The sequence below is a fragment of the Onychostoma macrolepis genome, chromosome 05, assembly GCF_012432095.1.
Source record: "Onychostoma macrolepis isolate SWU-2019 chromosome 05, ASM1243209v1, whole genome shotgun sequence".
In the NCBI taxonomy this organism is placed as follows: Eukaryota; Metazoa; Chordata; class Actinopteri; order Cypriniformes; family Cyprinidae; genus Onychostoma; species Onychostoma macrolepis.
Window position 1 is genome coordinate 33449719 of NC_081159.1, and position 22598 is coordinate 33472316.

A 22598-nucleotide genomic window follows, 5' to 3' on the forward strand; every position below is an offset into this window, starting at 1 on the left:
TGGTATGGTTAGGTTTAAGGGTAGGTTAAGAGGTAGACATACAGTCAACAGTGTAATTACAGAAATTAGATGCAATTACAGCAAATAATTACAGATGTAATCAAATGCAGGTATTTTAAAAAATATAAGTACTATGTAAAATAAGTACATTGTATAAAAAACATTGATTTAAATAGTAGTAGCCTACATTGTAGTTAACAACACTTAATGTAAAGTGGGTCCGCTTATTGCTTTAATCAATCTTTTAAAAAGCTCTTCATATTATTCTAATGGATAGCTTATAATTGAACTGTGACAAATAGTAATTTCCAACAACATACAAATTAAAAGATGAATTTGTTGCCAGGGAAAAATCAGACATGGCATATGACAATCTGTGTACAGTCATTTTAGGTATCTACGTTTTCTTTTAATATTTCACAGTGTCCTTAGAAAAGGTTGATATTTGTAGAAAAGGTTGATGTTTGTTTCTTCAAATACTGGTTTTATTTACCCATGCATATTTTCCATTGTATTTGCACGCCTCTAGCAGACAGCACAGATGCATGCAATTAAAAATGTTTTTTTGTTTTTTTTCTTCAGAGATGCAACACTGAATTTCACAGATAACCTTTCCACAAACAATGCAGTCTTTGAATTCTCAAAATCCCATCAATTTTTCATGTGCCCATAAGACAAGACTATTTTCTAGATTTTTTTATTGGTGTCTTTCATAAATACAAAAAGTAAATGGTTAAAACGTTGAAAAAAATTAAAGATGGAAGGCTTTACAATGTCATAAGCCTTGTCTGTGATAACTATTCAAGTTGGAATGTACAAGTTGTTCTCTTTGCCAGACCACACCATATTTGCCTGATAGCCGAGTGTGTCTGTGTGGAGAGTAACCAGTAACCGTCAACACATGCCAGGTGCCAAACCTCCCCCTTACTCACCAAACTCGCTCGCTAATCAGCCTTACCAACAACTAGAATTTATTATATTCTCGTGTGAATGTAAGAGTGAAAAAACATGATTGAGATCAACTACGCTCTGCACCAAAACTGAAAAATCTCAGACAATGTTGTTTGTTATTTTCCTTAGTAGAATTATAAAGAATTTAAAACCTGTATAACTTGTTTGTTTTTAATCTGTTTTTGAATTGATGGGCCACTTTGTCATAACAATGCTTTGCTTTTCACTGTACGTCTGCCGTTTACATGAGTGTAATATGCACATATAATACATTTGTCAAAATGTGCAGTAAGCAAAAGAGCACACTCTATGTTATAATCTATCCCACAATTTGTCTCAACTTGACTTTCCATGTGCAGTGTGGACAAATGAATCACAAGTAATATTAGTCACTATTTTTACACATTTTTTGTAGGATGTTTTAACATAGTTGTGTGACAAGCAGTGCTAGATATGACAATTCCAAATGTGTCATTGTGTAAGGCCCATACTTTATGCAAGCACATGCATGCAAACTCTTAGGTACACAATCTCACATTTGTTGCATTTCAAAATGTGTCAGACCACAATTCAAAATGCAATGAAGGTATGTGTTGCATTCTCTATAGCTAACATTATCACACCCTTGAGACACCGAATTTGTTACTATCATAGCCATGTAAGAGCATACAGTATATGCAAAAAACTATTAAAATCTGTCCCTGCATTCAATTTCATTCTACTTTGATAACTTTGGGGCATCACTAATAGTCGCTGCCAACTCTTATTGAAAATAAATGATGTTCGGTCACTTGGAGAATCACTCACTGGCAGTATGAACCCCCTTAAGACCTGTTTAACTAGAGTGCCTGCATGCTAAAATTACAATGTCACATCTCACAACAGCAAAGTCATAAACAATCAACACACATTATAGTATATTATATCTTCCTACAACACTGCACTAAAGGAAATTAATAAACACGACCATTAAAAAAGTCTTCAATCGATCAAAGCTCCACTGACCTTGGTCTTTATGATTGTCTTATCGCTTAATGCATTACCAAACCTCACAGATTTATCCTATTATAGTGCATTTGTTTATTAATGTGATATACAATTCACATTCAGCCATACAGTATTAGCCACTCATTCTCCTGAGTTTTGATCAACAGCGTTGTTATTTCTGATCGTTACACCTGTGAAACACCAGTCTGTGCTTTATTGGAGTTTGTGCCCTTGCATTACAACTGGCACAAGCATATTGGCTAAGATAACATTACAAAATGCTCATGAACGTCAGAAGTCAGTAACATAACCCAGATATGCCTTGCATTAACCCTTCATACAGTGATACGTCATCACGTTCAAGCTTAATATACTACCAGAAATCAAGATAGATAAATAAATGAGGGTTAATTTGTCATCCATTATACTGCCTTGCAATGCTATGAATGTTGTATATATCAACATGGTGCATTTTGCCCAACCTACTCTGCAGTGTTGACTAAATTTTGGTGCAACGGATGCCTATGACTTGTTATGACTAGACATTTAATGCAAGTTACAACACTGCTGAACGTAAAAGATTTCTCAATGTATAAAAATAAGCAGATGACTAATTTTATGGTACGCAATGGCAGTGGTTTTCGGCTGTTTGGTCATGACCCAAAAATGTGTTGTCGGTTTATTCTGATAGGGAAAGAGAGAACAATGCTATGCAACTGTGGTTTTAAAATGCATGAACCTTAGTCCTGAGCATAGGTAGGATAACAAAATAAACAGACACTCACAACACTTCTCATTGTTGGTGTTAAAGGCTACGCATCCATTCAGAACGTGGCGTTAATTTTGAGCCTACTTGGAAGAAGCTAGACATTTTAATCAGATGACAACACAGGATGATTAAGTAAACCATAAATGAAACAATGCAAGGTAAATGAAAATACGGCCAAGACTACAATCCAATAAGTACTTGTGACATAATGTTGATCATCACAAAACAAAAACAAAACAAAACAGGCACTTAAAAAATGTGAATGGGGCCAAATTTTGGAGCATTTAAAGCAGAAATGTGAAGCTTATAATTCAATAAAAGAAACCAACATTTGGTGATTGAGCTTAATTTGCAATAAACCCAGAATATTTCTTTAAATAGCAAAAATAAATTGGACAAACCATAAAAATGTATTGTTTTGTGTGGTGTACTGTTGGCTGCTGGGAGACAATGTAGACATTTAGAAACCAAATTTCCAAATTTTACTATTCAGCCTATGTCACATAGATAACTTAGCATATTGTTGGCCAGTGCAGTTTATGGTAGTATTAATACATTGCAGAGCTTGATTTTAGCTACATTCTGGATATTGTACCTCTTGATGTACACTATGAAATATTAGTTGATGAATATTACAAATTAAATAATAAAACAGGCTACTTTATAAATACATTAGATGATCTGTCCAACAGTTTGTTTGACTAAACATCAAGTACTCATGACAGTGACCCCAATCTATCCACCGTCATTCCAGCCAGACGCTGATGTTAAAAGACAGAATTTGATAGAAACTCATTTTGATAGGCAACGTAGATCAGCCTGATATGAACATTGCCACAGCTGTGCCAGGTAAAAGAGGTTTCGTTTGCATGAGGCTTTTTACTGAAGCCATGCATTATTTTTTTCTTTGTCTCATTATCGAAATTTTTAGATAAAAAAAATAAATAAATCGGTCACACTTTATATTAAGTGGCCTTAACTACTTACATCAAGAAATAAGTACAATGTACTTATTGTGTTCATATTGTATTGCAAAACACTTTTGCTGCTATTGAGGTGGGATACAGGTAAGGTTAGGGACAGATTTGGTGGTATGGGTAGGTTTAAGGGTGGGTTAAGGTGTAAGGGATGGGCCATAGTTAAGGCGACCTAATATAAAGTGGGACCTTTCGATGTGATATCGGCATTAAAGGGGTTTTCTTGTGATTATGACTTAATTTTTTTGTGTATTTAACATTGTTTTTATTGTTCTGGAGGCCGCAAAAGCTTATCACAATTCTTCAGCATCACAGAAGAACAAATTTGTTTTTTACTTTGATCAGAGATGTACTCCAGCAGAAACAGCTCTATGTCTGTCAGTGATTGACAACTTCCACATTAGTGCCCGTCACTTGAGAAAAAGCCTGTCAGATCTATCGTAAAAGACAATATAGTGACCCTGAATGTGTAATCAGTTTTATTGCCAGCCAACTTGAGGGACCAGGACGTCTACATTTCTACACTGGGCAATTATTAATTTTATGATGCCGATGACAAAGACGCCAACGTGCACGTGACACTAGTCCCATTCACAAAGCACAAGATTCTCTTGAAATAAAATTACCTTGGGATAACACTTGTAATAACGTCTACCAAAAGCTAAAAATAGCTCACTTGTCAGCTTACTGTATATTTTACTTTTTTTGAAGAAAAAAAGAAGTGGTGCTTGCTTGTGCAAACTAGTTTTTGATATTCTGGTCGCTAGATAAGGCTCAGATCCCTAAACTGAATATAATGGTTTCAGACATTTTATTGCATGTTAAATGAAATTCAATATTAATTATTATAGTCTAAATTTGTATTAAATGCAATTAAATTATTATTATTATTTTTTGATCCACTAGGACAAGGTACTTATTTATGTCATTTCATAATTACTTCTATTGTCTTTAAAATATGGTTAAACTATACTGCTGAATGTACTAACATGCATTTATAATAAACTAAAATACACTTTAATGCCATTTATATTGAAACGTGTATGTCATGTGTTTAAATGTATTTCTAATTATATATATGTAACGATAAGGTCACAATTTAGTACATTTAAAATATATAGCTTTACACAATATTGAATACCACACTACAGTTAAAATTATAATTAAGTTCTTTACATGTGCTCTTCAAAATATCTACTTCTTTAAAGCATGACACAATATTTTTAAAACAATGATTTGAAATGAATTTTAAATCAAACATTTCATTTAACTTTACAAAGTGCACTTTTCAAATGTGTATTAAAGTGTGTTAAGAAACACTCTTTAAGTACACTTAAAGCTGTAACTTTTGACCCATTAGCAGTTGAGGCATAAAAATACTGGCAGAGGAACATTGTTTTGGTTATTACGGTTATTATGGCAGCGCTGTGCTTATGGTTACAGATGATCGCCTTATCAGTGCAAATCTCACTAACAACATCAAAACAGATATAAAAAAAAACAAAAAACAAAAAAGTCTTATGAGTAGGTGAGTAGCTGCTTTTGTTTTGACTTGTTTTAAAATGACATTACAAAAGTAACGGGCTACACTGACATTAGATTCAATGATTTCTATTCATATCACATGAAGCCAAACAGTAGAATATGACTTGCCAAAGCTATATTTATAGAAAGCCCAAAAGCACTACCCGGTCTAGAAATTGGCATTCCTACCAAAATGAATACTGTTTTGTGAACCTAGTCAATGCATAGCATATGTGATGCTATGCAAACGATATTGATTAGTGATTTACTACAGGCACTGTTGCGTTCATTTTGCTTGCTTGTTTGCTTTTTTAGTTAATATTTAGTTGTAGCCTGACGTTTTTTCTTCCGTTACAGATTATGACATAAACAAGCGCAAATTATTCCTGAGAAAACCATCCCAACTGCTGAAAAATCTAAATATTATTATAGGCTTACCATAGTGAAAAACATGGTTTGGAAGATGGTTTCATGATGTGCTTGCTCATTAATACAGAGTTCTGGTATGAAACTCTACATGGCGCTGTTCGTAGGTCTAACTAAATCTGACCCAATGACATCATTGTCTCACAGCACAGCTGATTGGTTTTCTTCTGTATCAGTAGCCAATGAGCTCACTGCTCAATTTTCAAATACCTTTGTTTTGCTGTAGCAGTCGCAGCACAGTTCGCGGCACTTCAGAAATCCTCCACCTTCCCCAGCTCCACCTGTATAGATCTGCTATGAGGTGATTCATGTATACTATATACCGGGTTATTTCATGTATGTTATATGTGCAGCAGCAGTATTTCCTACATGCTCACAGCAGCATGTTGTGGATGTATTGGCAGTAGCAAGTCTCGGTACTTGCTCCGCAACAGCAGCAGCGTAGCAGACCTATTCCGCCATGTACATTATCATGCCAAACCCTCCGAGAGTTGTCATGACAGAGTTTAAATTTTGTTAATTAATTTCAAACAAAAGATTTTATTGGCTGTTTATTTCATTAATATATGCAAGTGCAATTTTTTAAGATTTGAAGTGTAATACAAGTGGACATTTAATATAATTAAGCGCACTTCGAAATCATTTAAGAAAGTCCAACCATTAAAACAAGTAATATCATTCTTCTCTTTAACAAGCCGCACAATCATTCATATTCTTATACGATGCATATATGGTAACATTTATGCAGAAGATTTACACAATGACCATATTTGTGCTTTCCTTAGCAAGCAGTCCAGCATTGCCATGTGCTATCTTGCAGATACTGTAGCTGTAATGTTGTTATTCATATCATCACCATCAGAATACTCATTAATTAACAACAGCACGGTAACAAGACCCCAAAAGGTGACGAATTAACGCTAATGTAGTCCAAGATACATACTGTGCTGCATATATTGTGTGCACATCCTTTTGATCACCATCCACGCTGCCAGAATATATGCATGTGAATATAAATGGCAAAGAACAGAGGCCATGATCAAAGCCATGTTCTCAGTATAAACAAAAAAGAAAGGTGCTTTGTCTATACCATGCAGCATGACAAACAGCACAGACAATGAATACTTCATGCATATTGATATGGGTAGAGGAGGTAAACGTTTCCTGATAAACACGCACACACGTGCATGCAGAGAGACTTTAATAAAAGGAGCTCATTAGGGCACGCAGTATGAAGATCTTTCAAAAGCTTTTTAGGGGTACATTAGATGTAACAGACATAAAAGCTTCACAAAACACTCCATTAGCCTCTCGAATATTTCATATATTTCGTGAAGCGTAACATTACATACTAAGTGGCCGCCCACTTTTTTGGTGGCCTTGAATTTGCAAGTATTTTTCTGGATTTCAAAAAATTCTTCAGTAAAGAGTCCTAGGCCTTGAACCAAACCATCCAGCTCTGAAATGAATCACAACATGACCAACCATGATTTGAAGCAAAAAAGTATGAAAATCAGAACAAAAGACATAACTGCGTATTTTATAAGAGAATTACCTGCATATCCCAGGAAGCATTGTGAATGACATGGAATCAAAGACGGCAGTGAAATATAAAACGCTTGATTTAGTCATTGCTTATGAGAATAAAAAGTGTTTTTTAGTTAATTTATATTTCTATAAGTTTTCCCTATGAAAAAAAGATCACTTAATTGTACTTAATTGTATGTGCACTTCAAATCCTTAAAGGATACTGAAAAAAAATACTTTCAGATAATATATTAATGAAATGAAAAGCCACTTCAGTGCATTTGATTTACTTTTTATGACTGTTTCCTAAAACACGTGTACATAAAAAATTACGCATTGCAATTTTTACTTTAAAATTAATTTGAAATGTTTTATTAACTGTTTGCCATGCTTTAATGAAGCACACTTCTTTTTATGAGCACATTTTGTCCTTGATTGCAGTTTTAACTGTAATGTGTTATTTAGATTTTACATTTAAATTGAATTTAAAAATGTACTAAATGGCAACTTCATCATTACGAATGTCTAATTACAAATATACTCACATACACAACATACAAGTTTCAACAGAATTGCAGTCACTTGAGAGAGTGAACATATTCCTACCTCACACACAGACACATGCAGAAATGGCACTAAATACATACAATGCTGTACATTGTGCTTTTAGTATATCTGGAGAAAAGAATCATTTACACTTTATTTCTCTCTACTATATTCTGTCTCTGTATGTTTCTTTTTATTTACAACATATATATATATATTTATATATATATATATATATATATATATATATATATATATATATTCTTGTCTTATTGTGTACATGTGTGTCCTTAATTTGTTGTTGGTTTTGTTAGTTGTTGCACTGTGCGAGAAACTAAGATAAAGAAATAATGAGAAACTAAGGTAAACATTTCACTACTAAATACATGAGACAAATAAAGAACTTTGAACCTTGAAAGTATATTTTAGTTTGCCATAAATGCCTGTCAGTACATTCAACAGTTCACCTTAACCAAACCTTTATGTTTCATGAGCTTAATATAATGTAAAATAATAACAAAAATAATGACTGTTTTCTTACAGGTTTCCTGAATAACCCCCCTGTTCTGCCTAGAGAGTCCAGCCTTAAACTCATGCCACTGGATATGCCATGTTTCTATGCCAGACTGGTAGGGTAATTCAAATAAACGAAACAATGTTTTAAAGGCATCACAGAGCCACAGCGTTTGTAGTTGTCTCTGCATATTAAGTACGGAGAGAAGAAAGTATTTTACAGACATTTTAAAATGAATGGGACTTTACTTCGGGAACCTACTGTGGTGCTATATTGATGCAGTGACACCGTTTCTATAATTCTGGGACACACTAGAGATCTGAGATGAGTTTTGTAGTTTCTCTTATAAATACTGCTGAAATATCAGAGTGATTGGAGGGGAAATTAGGTAACAAAAGTGCAAGGAACCTGAACGTCAAGAATTGCTCCGAGACCCCCAAATACACACACACACACACACACACAGGGCAGGCGGGCGGGCAGCCATTCCCCTCCTTTCTGCCTGGCCACAGTGGGTGCACAGCAGCCGCCTGCTACCTGCCCAGAATTCTAATCAGTCCAGGGGTCTGTCTGTCCCCCCCGCCTTCCCCTGTCTCACTTATTCTCTCCCTCAGACTCGCTCCACCCACTCGCTCACCCCTCCGTCTCCCGCCCTGCCTCTTTCTCTGCCTTGGACGAAAGGGGCCGATGATCCTTCAAAATTAATTAGATCCCTCCCCACCCCCTTTTTCCGGAAAAAAACTGCACATAAGCACCCCCCTCCACCCCTTCACCACCCTTGTTTTCCCTCTCCCAAAAATCTCTAATCTTAGAAGGGAATCTTCTGAGTTTTATGACAAAAAAGAAAAACGACTGCCGGGAGACTACTGGAACGGTTTTCTGTGTGTTCCTTCACTGTCGCTCTGTGGCTCTATACGTCTGTCAGTCAGTAACACAAACTGTCAATACGTCCCTAGAGGTCAGTTTGTCTGGAAGACGTTCAGACGGCTGTGCCCTGCTGCAGCGACAAAGAGCACAGGGCGATGGAGACGAAAGAAAAGAATAATAACGTGGATGACGGACAGGCAGAGAGGAAAAGTAAGAAAGGAGCCGAAATTCAGGTTAATCAGAGACGCTTTTTAATGAGGCGGCCATCTCATAAAGCATGCCGTGCGGTGACTGGAAATCATTTTTATCAGGGATAGGGGGAGAAGGGGGGAAAACAAAGACAGAGAGGCAAGGCAAGAAAAAGGTGAGGGTGGGGTGTCGGGCAGAGAGAAGGAGGGAGTGGGGGGGGTTTCTGGGAAAGGATGTCAAGCATCTGAATAATATAAATCTCAAATATGCAAATGTGACTTACAATGCTCGGCATTCACACATTGTCCTTTGCCTCTGAGCCTGGTCTTTAATGGCACACAGCAGAAACAATAAGAGAGAGAGGTGGTGCCGAGAATTTATTTATAACGCTACCAAACTATATTCGTATAAAACCTACATAAATATATTAATGATGCCGAATGGTACGTTGACCTGCTTTCCTGTCCAAATCCTAAGTGCTTTTTGATGTTGCGGTGTCCATACGGTTTGTTTATAGGTGTTAATAGCCTGCAACACAAGTGTCCTAACGCCATATCGCTCTCAGTGAAAGTAGGCTTAAAAACCACAAAAAAAATTACTTAAAGGAAGCAAGAAAGGAACAAATCAAGAAATGAAACTGACAGTGTCTGTCTTGTCTAGATTTTGGCAGCACTTGTGGACAAGAATAATTCAGTCCCAATGAATCACCGATACTTGCTGTGACATATTTTTCCTTGCTCGTAGGTTTTAGGCAAGGTCAAAATGACAAAATGTCCTTACCACACACATGCACGCTGCAACAGTGAGGTCCATATTTCTACATTTTTTTGGAAATCCACTGCATGCAGAAATCATTACCATACTGATCAATTGAACGATCTTGTGAGAATTACATTGGCTTGACCTATTGTCAGTTCAGTAGCCTTTTCTATTGATTATTTACTTCATTTTCTATTTTCTAATATCTTTAGTGAAATAAACAGTATGAGCAATAAGCGTTTATTCATCTATTGTTATCTATTCAGTTTATCTTAATAAACTGTAAACTGTAAGTAAATGGTACTAGAGTGGGGTTCAAAACTCAGAAACCATATAAAAAAAAATAGGATTGGAAATCCTACATCAACCTAGAAAATAAACAGTAATCAAAGTTTTGGGATTATGACATTAAATGATTCTGCATTAATTAATAGGTCACTAAGAAAATTTGTGACACTGACAACATGGATCGTCAGACTTCGCACAAACTCGTCCGCTTTGCACGCTGTCATTAAAACACAAGAGGGGACATACCAAACATGAATTAACTGTGAACTTCAAGTTAATGTTAATCTATATAATTTGTAATGAAAACATCTGTATTAAATGACAAAAATAAATGAATAAAATCATTTTCACTGGTGCTGTCAAACATCTGGAACTCATTTAGAGTGTATGCGCATCATACTGGTCATCGCCCACCCTTCTCTCTAATTATCAGTATTTGCCTTAAAAAAAAAACATATAGTTCAAACATACTTGTTTGACAGGGTTGATGCAAACATCTGTAAGTGAAACCAACCAGATAACCAAGTATACATTTTCAACTAGTTTCCCCATTCATTCTTCAATCTCCATTCATACCATTAGTCAAGTCAACAGTAACAAAAATGTGTACCCCTAAATGTTTAGCATATTAGTACCTTAAGGGTAAATATTACTACTATAAGGTACTAATATGCACCTTAAGGGGTAATAAGGTACAAAGGTATACCCTTTAAGGTACTGCCCCAGTGACAAGCTGTTGTAGCCCTAAAGGTAAAAATTTCTCTGACAGTGTATAAGCTACACTATAACAATCCCTGAACTACAATGCTCATATCACTAAACACAGCCCTGTAAAACCCAGCATACTTGCTATTTAAAATTAGATGATAATATACCATCAAAACATCCTCGATGAAAGAATAACTAAATGGTCAATCAATCTCGGGATTTAATTACCTTTGCACCAATTGCGTGAACCCGTTTGCATTAAAAACACCTACACAGCGCACGAGTTGTAAAAAGCCGTTTCCATTTGAGGAAAATAATAACTACATACATTAAGAAATACCGTTTTGTATCAGTTTTTATATTTATTGTTAAAAAGAGGTGACATTTAAATCAAGAGCAAGATTTATATCCTAACAACAGGCAAAGAAATGTCTCTACATTTTGAAATGGCTCCCCATGTTTCTTAGTAAATTTGAAATGAACACACACACACACACACACACACACACACACACATTCATCATGAGATATTAGTAACACTGGCTGCACACACACACACACACACACACACACACTCTGTCGAGGTCTGTCGAGGTGATGGTAAACTCTGCCTTAGGTTAGAAGAGTAAATTATGTTAGCATATAAATGCAGACCAGACTGCACGAGAATACACAAAGACAGACAGTCCTAATGAATAAAATATCACTTTTGTCTTTTCTTTCTTTCTTTCTTTCTTTCATGCTTTTTTTTTTTGCTCATGATTTTGTGAAATACAAACATTCCTTAGCAAGCTAAAGCAACGGACTGTTACCAGTCGCCGATTGAGATGGCAAAATGTGTGCCGTCCTCCTGACGGCATTCATCATTCATTTATTTATTCATTTATTTAGCTAGCGTTCATTTCGAGTTGAATAGAAGGCTTCACTAAATGTAGAGCAACTGCTTTTGGGAACCCTTTTAACGGGCAACAAATGCACGAATTGAGTACAGGATGCACATTAATGGAGCAAAAAAAAAAATTAAAAGAGTTTGTGATTGTATGCAGAAAAAGTCTTTTGCTTTTACACCAAGCTGAAAGTATTTAAAGCATTCAAATGCAAAACGTGAGAAGCAGAATTTCTACATAAATAGACCTTCAAAACAAAACTATCATTCGTTTCTAAAGCACACAAATAATGGCATAAACAAATGTGGCGAAAAAACAACAAGCCATGTTAAACATCCTGACCTGTTCAGACTGATCCTCAGTGAGCGTGCATGGCAACTCCTTGTGCATTTTAGATGCATAAAATATGTTTGCATGAAAACCTACAAAATAATTTCTGACATACACTTCAACCTTTCACTGCTTTGCCGTCTTGTCAGTGTCTGATTTCTCAAATGTGATTCCGGCACGTGAAAAACAAGGAAGTGAAATACAGCGAGTCGAATGCTCTGCACTTCCTTTACAACAACACGCCAGGCCTGACCTGAAACGACCCCGCGCTCTTTAGGCAAAATGCCAAGAAAGTCTTCCGGAGAGAAGCTTAAATTGCGTGTTTATGGCCTTTTGCCATCTAATCATAAAGTTATGCATATTCCTGCTTTATATGAAGCTCTTGTTCTTGTGTTGCTGTCAAATTAGTCCTACTCCTCTGTATTATAACATATAGTATGCCATTTCTAATTATGCAGACTTTAAGGTTTGGTCTGGGATACCTCTGATTTATACTGTGGATGTTTTTTTTTATTTTTTGGTTTATTTTGCTCATTGACATTTTTGTTACTGAATATCTCAAATGGTAAATGGCACTTCTGAGTCACTACTTATTAACAATCACATTTCTCCTGCTTTTGTGCAAATTACTACTAATTGGCTTTCCAGGTACTGGTATTCAATCAAATGCCATAAACACATATTAGCAGCTTAGACCCGTTGTAGACTTATATGATTACCACCCATAGAGGGTCTCTAAAGGTCCAGATAGTGTAGGTTTTGTATCAATAATACATTTATTTTGCTTGATTTTGAATACCATTACTATAAAAACACATGAACATAGATCACATAGCTCTGCTGATGTTTTCTGTGATTCAGTGCCTCCTTTTAAATCAGACTCCCATTATACTCTGCATATATGAGAATTGCATGTGCAAATGTATTAAACTGAAATTCCACAAACATGCAAGCTCATATGTTTTGTTTCTCTTTATTTGTTGGTGCACTGTGAAATGGCCTCAACTGTGCCGATGTTCTCAATTTTGTAAATGATATCGTACAATTGATTCAAAAGGTCCTTCTTACATGTTAGTGATATTGGCATCTAGAGATTTTGCTTCTTGACACGCTTTAGTGAAATATAACGCATATTTTCCAAATAACACATTCAGTACACTTGAAAACATCAATTTGAATAAATATCACAAGCATCACACACTTGGGAAATAACTAATTCTATACCATTTGCCCCCTTCAGGTGTAAATCCCTATGTTAATTTATATGACTCATTATGCATATTTCCCCATTTTAAACCAACTCTTCAGTCATTTTTATTAACTTTAGTCATATTGCATTATATTTGGTGTAAAATTGTAAAAGGACATAAGTGGGAGTGAAAAAGAGCCATGTGACAGCCGTTTTTCTATGCCGATTTAACTGAATCACAAAGATATTGGACCAAAGATGGACCATTTGACTGTTCATGTGATGGTCTTCAAAATTATTTGAACCCTGGAGCAGATGTTGGTACAATTACAGTCTTATCATGTTGGTACAGATGTCCATGGCAACTGCCAAATTTAAAAAAAAAATAGAAAGAAAGAAAAAAAAGGAAAAAAAATCATAGCATCAGCAAAAGGAGGATAGAAACAGGAAGTCATGAGAATCCTTAAAAAGATCAGATAGTGATACACCGACAAATGCTTCAGTTCTTTCTCCACACATCACACTTGACCCCCAATCTGCAACATCAGTCCACCATCAAACACACTTCAACCCATGAAAATGGATTCCGAATTAAGCAGTTCACCAAAGCTGGTCTCCGTTACAATTGGCTCACTGTAAACTGTAGGTTTATATGAACACCATATTTCTCAGTCTTCTGGATGTCATTACAGACTAATGTAACAATGCGAATCAACATTTTCTAATCAACATATGGTGATCCAAAATGGTTAAATAGCCTAATTTATAACATCAAAGTAAACATGCAATCAAAATTGACACGTTCACTTTCTCAATAGACATTCCTGGTGTTTTCTGAACAAAAATGTTTCTCTTCATAACCTTTTAACATAACCTGCTCTGTCTTTAAAATGATTTTCTTTCTGTCTGATGTCACTTACAGGCAGGGAAAATAATGCTAACCATTTAGGCCTTGTTTTAGACTACTCTTGAAGGTAATGCCACATTTCAAAAACAATGCCAATAATACAGTAATTTATTGGCAGTTAATGTAATAGAGATTTATGTGGCCACCATTGTACCTGACTAGAGATGGCAAACTACTGATCGTTCATGTGTGAGAGGCATTAGATGTCATTTCTTGATACCCTTTATATTGATATGTGCTATGCAAACAATGACGAATAATCAGCCTTAATAGTAAACACAGAAAAATAAACACTACAAAGATAATATAAGGTTCAAAAGGAATAACCAAAGCCAAATGCAATAGTAAAACACAACAGCCATAGCGTTAGACATAATTACAGTTAGTGGAAAAAAAATGCTTGATGTAAGGCATAAAAGTTTCACTGAAAATTACCGAGATACAAACCAAATCAAGCTAGAATGTTGAATGAAATGATAGCAAATAGGATCCCCCTTGATCACTGTATACTTTTTTTTTGAATATATATTTACATACGAGAAAATGGATACACTGTCAGCACACTGGACAATAAACTGGAAAGTAATTTTTTTTTTCTTTCTTTCTTAAACAATGGTATTGCTTTTCCAATAAAGTATCCCCATTGTCCCAAATCTCCAGTTTCAGAATATAAGGCCTTTAGAAACCTTACGTCGTCAGATTAATAATCATGTTGCAATTGCAACGTGTTAAAACAGCCATTTTCCATTTCACAAGACTTACACTAAAACTGCTAACATCTCATTAATGCTTTTCACCTTATCAATGAAAATGAGAATGTGTCTTAATTGCAAGTGTGAATTTAAAAAAAAAATATGAACAATCATTTTGATGGGAGACATCACACTGCACATTATTGTTTAAGGGAACATAACATGGGAAAATCCAAATTAATAAAGAGAGAAAGATTTGCAATATGCTTTTCTAATCCAATAAAACACAGACAAAAAAAGAAGCACTTTTTAAGTGCTTATGATATGTTAAGCAGCAATATAAACAGCAGCATGGACAGTTAAAACATAGGAATACAAATAACAATTATTTTGATAATTAACATGATAAGTGATACATACATACAAACTGGTTAATTGGTTTGGGAAAATATAATGCAAATGAATTTAAAAAAAATGTGTAATTGTGCCAGACTGCTTGTAAACAATTCACTTGTGTAAGAGGGGGTCACTAAAATGGCATAATTTTTTTCTCCAAACCTATTAATTTATATGAAAATACATAAAAAATTCAATTCTTACATACAATGACTTACATTGAATGATTTTCAAGCCATCTTCCACGATGAACATGTTCTTAATTTCTCAATTAAAATTAATTTTGATATTTTTTGGGACAAAAAGTAAAAAATCTCAGAAAGAATTAAATTCTTTATGGTAAAGTATTATTATTTAAAATATTGTATTGTTATTTCATAGAAACAAGTGAAGCAGTTTTGGTAAAATATTATATTTTTAAAAAAGATTTTAAAAGTTAAGTTGGTGGTGTGACCAACATTGTCATGAGGTTCAACAAACATTCAAAAACATGCAGGAAAACAACATAAAAACAGGAAAATATATCAGTGAGCGGCCCCCTCAAAAAGAGCCTCATGACTGTGTGTCAAGGTCAGTAAGAATCTTTCCATTTCTTTATATTGGACACTCTTGGACAATTTATCATTAGATGCTTTTCACACAACTAACCTGCTAAACACTGTAAAATTGCTGGATTGCATTTTTTATCTGCTGTTCACATAAGTAACACAGCTTTCTAAAGACACTATTCACACATCAGCACCAAATACAGGTAAAATCTGTGATTTCAATAATCAAAAATCACCTTTAAACACCGTAATGTTTTCTTCATTCACCTGGACAGACAATTTTTTTTCCAATATCTGTTGTTTCTTTTTTTTACTTCCCAGTGACAGGCATTTTCAAAAACAGCGCAAAGTAATTGCGTCATCTCTGTCTAAACTTTATGAATGGCTCAAAGCAGACTTCACATGTCAGCATGTCCTCACTTTGTACATGCCAATACCAGTAATTGTATGGCTTTGTTCACTTAATTAAAAAATTAAAGTGCACATACAATTAAAATAATAAAGAAAAACAATAAATATACAACAAAATAACAAACTTTTAACAAAGTGTTAAAAGGTGGTTAAATGTTTTTCTTCAGTGGTTTAGTTGTATCTGCACTTTAATCTTCATATTGTATTAAATGGTTAAGAGGTGGTAAAATAGAAAATGTTCTGCACACACATTCACTCCTCTGAACATAGTAACATGTTACAATAATCATATTACTTTATCATGCAATGTAAGGGACTAATTATTTTTCTTCCTGTGTGTGTGTGTGTGTGTGTGTATGTGTGTCTTATATATATATTAGTGCTGTCAAATGATTAATCGCATCCAAAATAAAAGTTTTTGTTTACATAATATATGTTTGTGTACTGTGTATATTTATTATGTATATATAAATACACACACTTGCACGTATATATTTAAGACAAAAAAATTATATGTTTATATATTAAATATATTTATTTATACTACAGGGCTGTTGAATGCGTGAATCTGATTGGCTGATGAACGTTCTAAGGTGTGCAATTATTTTCAGGGAAACGCACGGCGAATGTAGTTCCAGGCAGCTCTTGACCGCATTACATGACCATATCACTTCGCCAAATGATTTCTGTTATTTCAGAGGTCTTACAACAGCAAAATAACCAAAACCCACAACGACACTGGCCAAACAAATAAATATAGTAAACAAAAGGAAAAAAACGACAGATCATGTCCATGTTTTGCCACAAAATTAAGCTCTATTATGTACGGAAAGCACATACTCTCTCTCTCCGGCTCTCTCTCCCTCACAGACCGCACATAACCGTTACAGTTTGCACACACACTAACATACACCCCTACATGACTTCTCACAAGTGAGGTAACAACATCGGTGCTGTTCGTGAACAAAAGGAACTAAGTTTCACTATAACTAGAGACATTGCTGCTGAACACTATTGAGAGACGCATAAAGGTAATCTCTCTCTCTCTCTCTCTCTCTCTCTCTCTCATAACTTAGTTATTAACTGTATTAACTGCATTTGTCTGTTATCAACGGCTCAAGCCTCCGTTACTAGGTTTAAAATGACGTTTTGGAATTAGCACCAGGGGCGTTGGATGAGATGCGGAAGAAATAATCCTACTCACAATAGCGATTTAAGTAGAATACCGGACGAATGCCTTGAAATATATCATCTGATCGATGTCTTGAGGTGTGGCAACCGTAGTATGAGCGGAATAATTGACTTCGGTCCGTTGAATTATTAGAAAAATAATGCACACCTGCTTCGCATCATGGCCGCATCACCACTTCGGGTGTGCATTATTTTTCTAATAATTCAACGGCCCGTCGTCAAGTATTCCTTACATATAATATAAATTATATGAATATAGATATATACATGTAAATGTTTTCAAAATATATACTGCATGTGTGATTATTTATATACATAATAAATAGGCTATACACAGTACACACACAGATATTATGTAAACAAAAACTTTTATTTTGGATACGATCAATCACGATTAATTGTTTGACAGCACTAATATATACTAATATTGTAATTGCGATTATTAATAACGATTATTTAAAACAGATTTATGCCATTGTTTGAAGCTGCATGCCATGTTTATATAAAATGGAGCTGCATGCCATATTTTTATATACATTTTATATAAAATATACTCTTCCTGAACTTTTATTGCTTTTCTATAGCATTGAGCCTCAAATGTCAACTATATATTGGTTTGGTTTCTTTCAAAAAAGGTAAAATTATGCATGGTATAATAATGTTATACTAAAACTAAAAGAAAAAAAAAAGAAAAAATGGTTTACTAAAGCTATATATTTCATTTACAATTAAACAGACGAAAGTTCAAATTACAGTAATATTTTACAGTACAATTTATATTATCAGGGCTCCAGACTTACATTCGAGAGCAGTGGCACCAGCAGCTGATTTGGTAGTACTGAACATGTAATATTACAAGTTTTGTCAAGCTTGAGTTGGGATGCAGATGTACATTTGACAGTACCATTGTGAAAACTGTAACAGCCTCATCTTTTATACATAACCAAAAGTACAGCACCTCATTACCATGGTAAAAAAAAGTAGTGTAACTATATGGTTTCTATGGTGTTTGCATTGAAAAACAGTAGCCTAAAGACATTCAGTCAATTACAAATCCACATCAACTGATAAAATAATTAACTAAATAATATAATTATATTCCATTACTCCTTTAACATATTTAGTATATTAATAATATAACAATACTCAGTATGAATATCCTACTTTTCTGCCACTGTACCATTGTTACCGTTAGTGTTATTACAGTAAAACTATGGTAAATGTGGGTGATTTGTGGATTGAAACGTCTTCTAACTGGATCGTGGTTTCACTGTTTCTGCTGCTCTCTACATCAGTGTTGATGAGAATAACAGCTCTGATTTATTTGGCTTTAAACTAGTTTAAATTAAAGAGACGTGATTTGTACTGGACAACAATGCGCTGAACTCGAGTACTTCTTACTGGATTTCACAGCGTTGTTTAGTGCCTGATCGCGACTGGTTACTGTAATAAACGCATACGCTCTAAGCTCGCGCTGCTCTGTTTTCTTTTGAGGCGAGCGGATAAAAGGTCAGAGTGGTGCGCAGTTCAAACGAGTACGGCTATTTTGTTCCGCTTTTGACACGTTTGGCGTTTAACATATCTATCATGCACAACAGAGTGACAACGACTACCAGTTAGACTAAATGTCTTTTATCCAGTGTGTTTGAGTTTGTTAAGTGGAAATTTTTAATTATTTATTTTTGTTATATATATATATATATATATATATATATATATGCAGATGAAAGGTGTATATGTTCAATGCAGATGCGTGTGTGTGTGTGTACCTCTTTTTCTATTCAGGTAGGGACTTAAACCTGAATACACACAGACTCATGGGGACTCGTGTCACGGTGGGGACCTAAATTGAGGTCCCCATGAGTAAACAAGCAAATAAATCACACAGAATTAAGTTTTTTTGAAAATCTAAAAATGCAGAAGGTTTCCTTTAAGGGGTAGGTTTAGGTGTAGGGTTCGTTTAGGGCAATAGAATATACGGTCTGTACAGTAGAAAAAGCATTACGCCTATGGAGAGTCCCCTCAAGGACAGCAAACCAGACGTGTGTGTGTGTGTGTGTGTGTGTGTGTAGATGTATGTATGGTTGGTGAAAACCCTGCATCTGCATTTAAACAACACAAACAATACAAGCACTAAAACAGTCTTCTTTAAAACGTTTATTGTAGATTGCGCTTATACTTGTGTTGCACACTTTTTCCTGCTGTATCTTGCTCTGTGACTCCCGCTACAATCGATTACAATCAATTCATTGTTGCAGTCCTAATCAAAATCCAGAAGATTCATATTAGGCAATATAAATATCATTCTTTGTTCTCTGCTTTTTGTGAATTACAGATTGTGTTCGACTGGCTAGAAAACAATTCAGTCACACTTCCAACACCTGGACATAGGTACGTACATCTAACATAAATCATAAATTACACACACACACACACACACACACACACACACACATATATATATATATATATATATATATATATATAGGTAAAATATATAGGTTAAAAAAAATACCTTTAGCAATAAAAATAATGCTATAGAATTACAGTTGGCAACAATATTGGCAATAACTGCACTACAAAATGATTCACATAACTCACAATATAAAATATAATATAATTCATTCATTATATATTTATATATAGGTTACAAAATATATAATGCTATAGAATTACAGTTGGCAAAATAAAGCAACAACATTGGCAGTAACTGCACTACAAAATGATTCATAGTATGAAATATGATTCCATATTCTCTGCTTTTGCCAATTAGTGGGGAAATTGTAGATTAAAAAATCTCAAAAATTGTGTTAGACTGGCCAGCAAACAATTCACACGCTTGCCCCTCTGCCAAATTGCCTTGGCAACAATAGCCGTCCTGGCAACAGGTATGTACACCTATGCACACAGTTTTCAAGGCCATTCCTACTTCAAAACGTTGAAAATGTTTCCTCAGTTCTGCAGCTGTCCTCTTTAAGCTGGCCCAGTTCATACATACCCATAAAAACGTCAAGTGCTTTTTCCAAAATGGCCACATAATACAGAGTAGGATAAACAACACCTGGATAGAGACACTGCAATAACGTGAGGCTTATTCCCTCCCCTCTGAAGCAGACACAAGTCACAGACAAATGTCCTCAAACTATAGCAACACACACACAACACAAACTGTTCCTGTTTAAAGCCAGGGTCTCAGGGGAAAGAATACATCTTTAAAATATTTACATGAAGATACACAATCGAGACCTTTACGACGACGAGTCAACATATTGTAGTTCTTGAAGTTCCATTTTAGCAGCTGGAATCTTACATGATTTAAAAATCTATGCATTATTTTTTTTTCTGGACCGAATTAAACATTGCTAACACACTGCGTGTGTGTGCGAGCATTCGATGACAGTTGTTGTCTTCCCAGAAACATGATACATTATATATTTGTCCCATCGGATCCTCCTCTGTTTTGTGCAGCACACCACTGATCGTCTTCAAAAACTAGTCCTTGCCAGTAAGAATAAAGACTTGTTAACAGTGTGGAGTGGTAATGTGTTAAACAGCCTTTGTTGTTGCAGCCTTTACTCAATTCCGCATTTGTGCCACCGTTTCTGTTAGCCTATGTGTCCGTTAATACTTCTCCTATTGGAACAGTGAACACGTTTGGAGCTGCCCTTTTCTCCAAAATGGAGGACATTCTATCTCTGAGTGCTCTGCTGTGCTCCAAAACAGCTCCCTCCCTTGCGTTCGTCAGGCCCGTTTTATACAGCCCGGTTGTAAACAAATAAGAAGTAAACTTGGCCAAACTCTGAGAGAGAACTCTTTGACTACCTCTGTTTTATTTTTTCATCTCTCTTTTACAAACCATTTCCAGATATTTTCCTTTAGAAATGGCAGTGATCTCACTAAGACTTGTAGAAAACCATATGAGTGCCGGGGTTAGCTGAGGACACGAAAGCACCTTGGCAAACTTACAACTTCCCTATTAGAATCCAAGATACATTTTTCACATCAGTGAAATGCCTGTGTACTCGTTTATGCATTTAAAGAGACATGCTGAAAAGATCCTCGCAGTGTGCGTGCCTTTACCGTATGCCTACAAACTAAAACATAGGAGAAAAGCACAAGAAGGCTTTTATTTGCATGTACACAAACAAACTGCACATTTGATAGGAACAGACCTTGAGAGAGCCAAACAAGCGGGCCAAACAAAAAGTGTTTACGTTGTGACAAAGTCATACAGAAAATACATCCATACTTATTCACAAGCCTCACTTTGCATCAAACTTCAGGAACGAAAAGAGAGAAAAAGATTCACCAAGTTAATGCTGCAACACATGACTGACAATTATGTATGCAAAAGGGCGGGAAAGAGTTGTTGGCACACTCGGTGTGGAAAATCCCCATTGTACCAAAGCAACTCTTCGTTCTGAGGTAAATGTTACTAGTCTGCCAGGTGAGGTCTAAACCTTGCTGCTTAAAACTGGTTTTCCTGATGTGGGTGTGTGAATAAGATAGCGCAAGTAGGTGACGCTGCCTCATTCAGGTCATCTGAGGTGAACGACGTACAGTTCACAGTACAACCTATGATGCGTTACAACTGAGAAAACATACATCATCGGGAGTAAATCGGGAGAGCAAGGTGGAGAACACGAGGACGTCTCTGTCACTAGTGAGCGCTGATGCAGCTGCCGTTCAAGGGAACACAATTACACTTTTAGAGAGGCTCGTGTACAAAAGACAAAGGGGTCTCAACTTTGACCTGGATTTAGCATACAGTCGAGGCCTATATTAAGAATTCCCTTTTAAACCCGCAAGCTGTTGCGTGCAGCATTCCCGCTGACAACTAAAGTCCCGCTCGTGGTGGGAAACACTCTCTGAATCAAAAATGTAAATGTAAAGCACACACACACATACAGAAATCTGACATGAATCAAAGATCTAGTGAGTCCAACCAGCCCTATCTCCACATTTCTTAAAACTAGCGTAAAAATAGGAAATCACTCATCAAGACTAACCTCGTA

The 22598-nt window shown here is 35.4% G+C and overlaps 1 protein-coding gene across 5 annotated transcripts in view; it reads right to left on the bottom strand.

Moving 5' to 3' along the window:
• zbtb20 (zinc finger and BTB domain containing 20) overlaps positions 1-22598 on the bottom strand; it is a 70187-nt gene that overhangs the window by 40792 nt on the left and 6797 nt on the right. Inside the window, exon 1 of one of the 5 annotated variants that reach the window (XM_058775107.1) lies at positions 12262-15450. The exons of the other annotated variants lie outside the window; for them this stretch is intronic. The gene's annotated coding sequence lies outside the window, so the exon portion shown is untranslated. Of the gene's footprint in view, positions 1-12261; positions 15451-22598 lie in introns of those variants that run through there. 5 annotated transcript variants of the gene reach the window in all.